Here is an 8425-nt window from a genome sequence, read left to right on the forward strand (position 1 = left end):
TGGCATTGATCCAAATATTGGCTACTAATTGACTGGTTGCATAGCCGAGTACTCAACTTCACATATAGTTATTATTATTGTTGCAAGTCTTGCCATTGCAAACCTTTTGAAGGCAAACCAAACACACCACATACGCTTACTTGATGAAGTAGAAATAGTTTGCCAAACATGCATATCTACAAATTACCAATTTCTAAATTTGAATATTCTGGATTGGTAGGGGTCGCACATGCGCATACCCCCTCTACCAAAAATTATGATGTCCATTCTCCCAATTGAGGAGATGGTAGGACAACACACTCACCAAGTGCAATGTGAGCCGTTGATCTAGGCCACAACCCTTCTTGATCAGTCGTAAGCCCCGTCCAGGTAGGTTGGTGTGCTACAGCGGTGACCTATGCGCTATTTATATACACTTGATCTACCACCCCCGCCTCCTCTCACTGGCGAGGTGGTACTAAACCAAGCCAGATTATCGTTGAGCAGAAAATACTATTCTAGCCTTTTGGTGGCCCCATGTTGCCTGCATTGATGACCCAACCCACGTGTGCGCTTTTTACTTATTTTTCTTCTTTTTGTTAATTTCCTCTTCATTTTTTCTCATTAATATTTCCTTTTCATTTAATTTCATTCATGTTTCACCCTTTAGTATTTGGTATTATTGTTTTGAACTTTTATTTAATTAATCATTTTGGTGCAAATACGTGATTTGTTTATTAATGTAAATAAAAAATATGTAGATATGCCTGAATATTTCTTAAATATTTGAATTTTTAAATAAATAAACATATTGTATATGGGGACATTTTTTAATTGAAATGGAATTTTATACACACAAATATTTTCCTCTTTTTCGTGTTATATTAATTTTTACATTTTTGTTGAAATTTTGCCAAGTAAAAATGTATTTCCCTGAAGTAGAAGATGGTCAATGTGCTATAGAATTGCCGACCTGTAGGAGAGATGCAATTCTGAAACTCTTAGTTCATTTAGTTCAACCAAGCAAATCCAAAAGTGATTTTAGTTTTGAAAATTCAGTTCATTTATTTCACATTAGGACAGTCACATGCTATCCTAAATGTTCCAAATTTGCAATAGCCCTCACACAATAGCCATTTGGATTGGTATGTTACATGGTACCCTAAATGTTCGCTCAATAGAAGTTAGTGCACCAAGCAAGAAATAACTGTAAAATGAAAACCACAGAGTACTGTCGATGGGTGATCACCGAGACCTGAGATACGATGCAACTCCTAGAATAATCATCTATGGGTTAAGACAATCTAATTACTCCACCCATGCGACAAAGGATTTTACCCAGGTCCAGGCCAACGTAGTGGTGTAACACTCTACTCCTGCTTTTATGTGTTCTTCTGTATATTTCTCCCTTTCCTACTAATGTTGGCAACTTATCCTTTTATACTTCAAGGGCCTAGTTGACTTCCCTCCTGTCCCTACATGACACTATGAACACGAATAATAGATATCTACTGTACACGGCGACCACACGCCTTTTAAACTGTACACACGTAGCCAACCATCATCGGCCAGGGTATGGGACGACGCGATTGTACCTCATATATGGAAATCGTACCCGCGCACATTGTGACCCAGGGAGGGCCACCACTCTCCCCTCCTCGATTAGTCACATGGTGTTGGAGTAACGACTCCTACAGGATCGCGTGGATCACTTCTACGATTTGGCAGGGAAGAGGGGTGCGCAAAGAGTAGATCTAACGATCAACACGGTGAATTTTTACCCAGGTTCGGGCCGTTGAGGTGCGTGAAACCCTAGTCCTGCTTTGAGTGTATTTTCTGTGTTCTTGAGCTTCGGCTAGCTTCTTATGCATGCGAGCTGGGCCGGAAACTCCAAAAAGTCAGAACCCTTCTCCAGTACACCTTGGGCCTCCTTTTATACATTCAAGGGGTCGTCACAGTGGCACACATGAGGTGTAAAGTAGCTACGCTTATCACTGATGTCCTGGGACAAAATGCATTAAATGCGCTAGTTATGTGCCCCTAGCTTTATCGGGGACGGAAATGGAGCCCGTCCCATCCGTCGCCGCCTCACCCCGCCTTGACATGCGTCCAGGCTGACGAGGCATGCAATGCCAGGCTGGCTGGTTAGCCACTGCGCTGGAGCGGTGGCAGGATCTTCACAAAGATCTGCATGCCACCACGCAGGTGCTTGCCAGGCTGGCCAGTTAGTCGCTGTGTCGGAGTGGTGGCGGGGCGGCGGAGCCTTGCCATGGCCTCGCTAATGTCCCTGACAAGGATCTTGCCAGGACCTCGCAGACGTCCCCGGCAAGGATCAAGCAAGGAACTTTATCTTCTGGTCTTCACGAAGATCTGCATGCCACCAGTCTTCATGAAGATCTGCATGCCACCAGTCTTCACAAGGATCTGCACGCCACTAGTCTTCACAAAGATCTGCATGCCACTACGCATGTGCCCCTGGGTCTTGGTCTTTGACATTGTCGATGGTGTCAAAGCTCTCAACCTCAAGGGTGGTGTTCTTGTCAGTGCGTCGCAAGCCGCCCCGGCGAGGATCTTGCAGGGGCTTCGCGAGCCGCCCGGGCAAGGATCTCGCTGGGGTCCAGCTTGTCTTCTGCCCTCTGGTTACTGGCCTGGACGCCATCTTCGTTGTCTGGTATTCTGTCTCCAGCTGCCCCCGTCAAGCCTTGCCGCGGGTGCGGCCGCAACTTCCCGTGCACAAGTAAGGGGTACCAAAGGGCCCAAACTTTAGTACACCGACATGAGCCCCTAGGCCTGGGCCACACACGAGCGCGAAGCATCGTTGGGCCAAGCCCAAACAGTGCGTGGGCATGCGTGGTAGGGATTAACTTCTGTAATCTTCTCGTCTCTTGTGCTTCCCCATGATCCGCATTGAGTGCGACGTGGGGGTCGTGCGTGGAACGGTTGCAGAACGCCCGTGCCTGCGCAAACGCCTTCACATCAAACAGTAAAGAGGCAGCCTCGCGCCTTCCCCATAAAAAGAGAGATCCGCACGGGCGCTGCTCATTTACCCCTTTCTCCCATTCCAATCTAGGAAACCACCATCTCCTTCTTCCTCGAGTCCGATCTAGAGCTTGCTCCTCCGCCTGCTGCTGCCGCGCCCCCCCCCCACTTTCGGTCCCCCGTCCACCGTCAGCTACTATGGCGCCCAAAATGAGCAAAGGCAAGGGGGCGACCAAGGCGAGCGAGGGGGAAGAGGTGCCGGAGAGCGAGCCAGTGAAGATGCGGAAGTAGCACGTCGTCTTTGCTCCGGCGCTCGACACACGCGCGCTCAGGGACCGGTATCTGTCCATGTGGGGGAGAGAGATGACGGGGCATCCTGACACCCGCGTCGTCCCTGATTCTTGCGCCGCGCCCGCTCCAGATAAATTTCCTTTCTTTGTCGATTACCTCTATTGCGGGCTCTGCCCCCCCATTCTCGGATTTCTTCAACGACAATGACATCATGTACACCTTCAGCTTCCATCTCCTAGACTTCACGCCGAACGCCGTGGTGTGTATTTCCATCTTCGCCCACCTCTGCGAGAACTTTGCTGGGGTGGTCTCCAACACGACGCTTTTCCGCCGCTACTTCGTCCCCCGCATCCAGCCAGGAGGGGCCTTGTCTAGCTGCGTCACCTAGATCCCGAGGGCCTTGAGCAAGAATACGTACCCAGACGGGACCCACAAGGACAAGTGGGATGAATGGTGGCATAGGTGGTGCTGGATCATGGAGAAGGAGCCGCAACCGTTCTATATGCCCCGGCAAGCGCAAGTGGTCCATGGAGGCAACTGAGGCGACCTCGACCCTCAAGACGGGAAGCTCACAGTCGCGACAACCAGAATTCATCGCCTCAAGGCTGCCGGGGTTACTCTTGAGATGATTGGGGTCGATTTCCTTCGCCGCCGCATTGCCCCTTGCAGAACAAAGGGAGGCCGGCTTGGGAGTTCCGGAACGCGGTAGACATCATGAGGCTGCGCCTCGGCCTGAATAACAAGCTGACGGTGATGCAGCACATGGCTCTCTGCCAAAGGCTATTCCAAATCAAGGCCGACAAGACCAGGAAGGCCACCAAGGCCGAGAAGCCGTTCAAGTTGCCGGCAGGCGTGGTTCCCTTGTGCAACAACTCCGCTCTGACCTCCATCATTGCGATGATGCCAGTATTCAATGCCCATGGCCTTGACGAGACTTGGGCCGAGCCATACGTGGTGCAGGTGCAAGAGTTCTTCGACAACTTGTTGGAGAGGCCCATCCGCAAAGAACCGCAACTCATCCGCGACACCACCGATGAAGAGGTGGCGTACATCGCCAGTAGGGTGAAAGAGCCAGCCCTTGCTGAGGAGGCCGACAGCGTCGGCTTCCAGGAAGACGAGGCCAGCGTAGAGGATGAGCTTGTCGAGGGGGAGGAGCCTACCGGGGAGTACAGTGGCGCCGTCGTCGGGGGCCCCTCTGTCGATGAGACAGCCGAAGAGGCGGCTGAAGGGGCAGACGAAGAGGAGCCACACGACGAGCCCCCAGTTCCGGGGAAGAAGAAACGCGTCCTTCGGTGGGTTGGCTCGGACAAGCCAGTCCGGCAAGCCTCTTCGAGCGAAGGGGTCCCCACCAAGGGAGCGGCCGTGAAGGCCGCACGACGGCAGGAGGCCCAGCAGCAACATGTGCGCCAGATGAGGCGCATGGCCACGGCGGCATGGGAGGCAAGGACCACCGCTTCTGCCTCGGCCAAGCGGCCCAGGTCTCCATCTCCATCTCCACGCCCTAGCCCAGACTCCATGCCGAGGCTGACTTCAACCTCTCCTCTTTTAGCCCGAACAGGGCGAAGGAGTCAGAAGCGGAAGATGAGTAAGTGCCTCACCACTTTCTTCATCTCCCAAGTCTCTGTTTCGATCATCTTGTCTGATCTGATCTTGTTTTGGCTTGTCTCCGCAAAGACATGAAAATGCTAGTGCAGAGGATGGCAAAGAGGGCCAAGACCTTGACGGGCGACGAGCCCCCGACAGGCACTTCTAGTGCGCCGGAGACGATCACGATTAGCCCGGACCCCAGCCCACGTCGCAGCCCCCGATTCAGCCCCAGTGTGAGCCCATTACCCACTTTCCGATGGCGAGCACCAGGATGTGTATCCTCACCACTAACCTTGCTGGGTTTGCAAGAGAGGATCGGCAACAGGAGGAGCCATTATGGGCCACCCCCAACATGCCTCCTCCGTCAACCACACCACCCAGGGAGGGGTCCCTGTCAAGGATCTCCACCAACAAGCCCACGCCGCCAAGGGAGAGATCCCTGGGAAGGGCCTCCACCAACGAGCCCACGCGCGCGGAGGAAAAGCCGGCAAGCACAGGCACCGGCAGCTCCATCCCAACAACACTGGAAACACCCCTCCACCACTCGTCACAGGTAAGCCGCCCGCCTCCTGGCCTTTGTCGCCTCTTTAGTGCGATCTTTTTTTCTTTTCTTCAGCTTTTAGCTTCAATCTTGGTTTCATCTTGTTCCTCCTCCTTGGCATTCAGATCTCTCCTTGGTGGATCAAATGGATGTCGACACCACCATCGGGGAGACCGCCAAGGATGCAGCCGCCGAGGTTGCCAAGGTCGCTGTCGAAGAGGCCGCCGAGGACGCGCATGAAGAGGCTGCCAAGGGGTATGCTGGGGAGGCCGGCAAGGGGACCGACGATCGTACTGACGGCACCCCCGCTGTAGAAGTGCCTGGTGCTAGATCGGTCCCGGAGCCCCTAGTTGCCGGGGAGACGGTGGTCGAAGACCAATCGATAACTTCCGAAGCCCCCACCCCAAGGAGATATCTGAAGATCGGCGATGATCTGTTTGTCAGTATCCCAGGGACGGCAAGCACCAGGGCGCCAGCCGAGGGGGAGGTTTTTGACGAGGAAGTCATTGCCGCCGCTGGGCTCACCGTTGTTGATGAGCCGAGTGCCAGCAGCAGGAGTTCCAAGGAGGACCAACTCCTCCAAGCTATGAGCAGCAACTTTAAAAAACTCCAGGTTCTTCACTATGCCCGCAAGGAGAAGCTGGACTCCAGGACGATGGTCGTCGATGCGGTAGAGGCGGACTTCCAGAAGCGCATCGAGCAGACGCAGATCTGGTTTGTCGAGGCTCGGCAGGAGCTGAAGACCAGCCAGGAGCAGCTGAGCGAGCACTGGAACGAGCTCCTACTGAAGTAGTCTGACGTCGAGAAGGCCCAGGAGGAGGCTGCTGCACAGGCTACCAAGGACGACGCCCAACTAAGGGAGTGCTGCGTCCTGCTTGACGCCCAAGAAGAAGACCTTGCCGCTCGCAAAGAGGCACTTGCCACCAAGATCCGCGACAAGGATGAAGAAATTGAGAGGCTTGTCATGCAGTGGTCCCAGGAGCTGGAGCATAAGCATAAAGACACACTCAACGCTCTGGTCCTGGATCATGCCAGCAAGCTGAAGGAGGCCGTCGACTCCGACGAAGCCGCAAAGGCCATGAAGAACGAGCTGGCCGGCAAGGTGGAGAAACTAGAGGTGGAGCTAGAGAAGCATAGCAAGGAGGTCTCGACGCTCAAGAGTAACAGAGACAAAATGGCATACACCTTGGCGGAGTCGCAGGTCACCATATCTGAGAAGACCAAGCAGATCTCTACCGCCAATGACTCTGTGGCCGATCTGAAATTGAACCTGACCACACTGGAGGAGACCCTTGAGGGCAGTAGGACTCGTTAGAAGACCCTGGCCAAGGAACTCCGTGATGAGAAGAAACTGCTCAAGATGCTGCTGCCGACTACAACGACTATGTGAAAGGCGTGGGGATCTGGACTGAGCGCCTCATCAACGTTGCGGAGAGTCTCACCACGCAGCTGTCCACCATGGGTATGCCAAATTACAAGTTCTCCCGCGACGAGAGGATAACTCAGAGCGCCATGGTGACCATGTTCTTCGAGGACGTCCTTGATGCCCTGAAGCTACTCCACGATAGCCGATCGACCCAATTGGCCAAGGAGACCCGCAAGCTTTGCCACGGTGCCCTCCTCAAGGTGCTCACCAAGATTGTGTTCAGGAACCCCGGCCTCAACCTCACCAACGTACTAGACAACTTGCCGGAGGATGCAGATCACAAGGCGCTTGAAGAGCTCGTCGCGCCTATCGTCGACTTGGTCGACCAAGTCAAGAGGGTGGAAGGCCAGCACCGGGACTAGCCGCTTCGCTCCTTCTTGCCGCCATGAATCCATACCCAAAACAATTCACCTTAAGTTAGAACTGCGGTAGCTACCGATGTAATATAACTTGCTGTGTTTTGGATTGAATACACATTTATCTTCCTTGTTTGGTCCCTCTTTGTATGGCGCACACCCTACACATTATTGGGAAAAGCTTGCCGGTGCGCGCACCCTTGCCTCGAGCACTTTGACTCATATTACCCGATAAGGGCCTCCCCACTTTGGCGTCAACTTGTTGGAGTTCTTGGCCGACTGAACGCGCCGAAGAATAAGGTCGCCTTCCTCAAGGCTTCGGGCATGAAACTTGCGGCTATGGTAGCGGCGCAAGGCTTGCTGGTAGCGCGCAGCTCGCACACCAGCCTGAAGATGATCCTCCTCAAGGAGCATGACATCATCTTGCTGTAACTGGTCTTGCTCAAGCTCATCATAAGCGAGCACTCGAGGTGATCCGTATATGAGTTCTGTGGGAGAACTGATTTTGCCCCGTACAAGAGGGAGAAGGGCGTCTGGCCGGTGGTTCGATTCGGTGTCGTCCTAATTGACCAAAGAACCGCCGGCAACTCATCAATCCAGCATCTTCCACACTTGTGCAACCTCTCAAAAGTTCTTGTTTTGAGGCCCCGCAGCACTTCAGCATTTGCCCTTTCTGCTTGGTCGTTGCTTCACGGGTGTGCAACAGAAGCAAAACAACTTTTGCTGCCGAGGTCCTGGATGTACTGCATGAAGGTGAGGCTTGTGAACTGTGTGCCATTGTCGGTGATGACTCTGTTTGGCACACCAAAAGGGCAAACTAGTCCTTTGAAGTACTTGACGGCTGACTGTGTTGTCACCTTTCTCACTGCTTCCATCTCTGGCCACTTTGTGAACTTGTCGATTGCGACGTACAAGTACTCAAATCCCCCGACAACACGGGGAATGGGGCCCAGTATGTCGATCCCCCAGACCGAAAATGGCTAGGAAAGAGGGATCATCTGAAGAGCTTGAGCTGGCTGATGGAGCTTCTTTGAATGGAACCGGCACGCTTCACACTTGGTTACTAGTGCAGTTGCATCTTGGAGAGCAGTGGGCCAAAAGAAACCTTGCCGGAACGCTTTGCCGTCGAGAGCTCTTGATCCTATGTGAGAGCCACACATGCCTCCATGTATCTCTGCCAATAGCTCCAGTCCGTCCTCTCGAGGAATGCACTTCAATTTCATGTCGTTCGATCTTTTCCTGTACAGGACATCGTCCACAAACTAG

General features: G+C 53.1%; 1 non-coding gene across 1 annotated transcript; it reads right to left on the reverse strand.

Annotated features, from left to right (window-relative positions):
• Positions 1-217: 217 nt before the first annotated feature.
• On the reverse strand, positions 218-377 carry LOC125511934 (U1 spliceosomal RNA). Its single transcript, XR_007285201.2, has one exon. It is a non-coding gene; the product is annotated as a U1 spliceosomal RNA (small nuclear RNA).
• Between the last annotated feature and the right edge of the window lie 8048 nt (positions 378-8425).

The sequence above is a fragment of the Triticum urartu genome, chromosome 5A, assembly GCF_056163025.1.
Source record: "Triticum urartu cultivar PI428250 chromosome 5A, HENAU_Tu73, whole genome shotgun sequence".
NCBI classification, from domain to species: domain Eukaryota; kingdom Viridiplantae; phylum Streptophyta; class Magnoliopsida; order Poales; family Poaceae; genus Triticum; species Triticum urartu.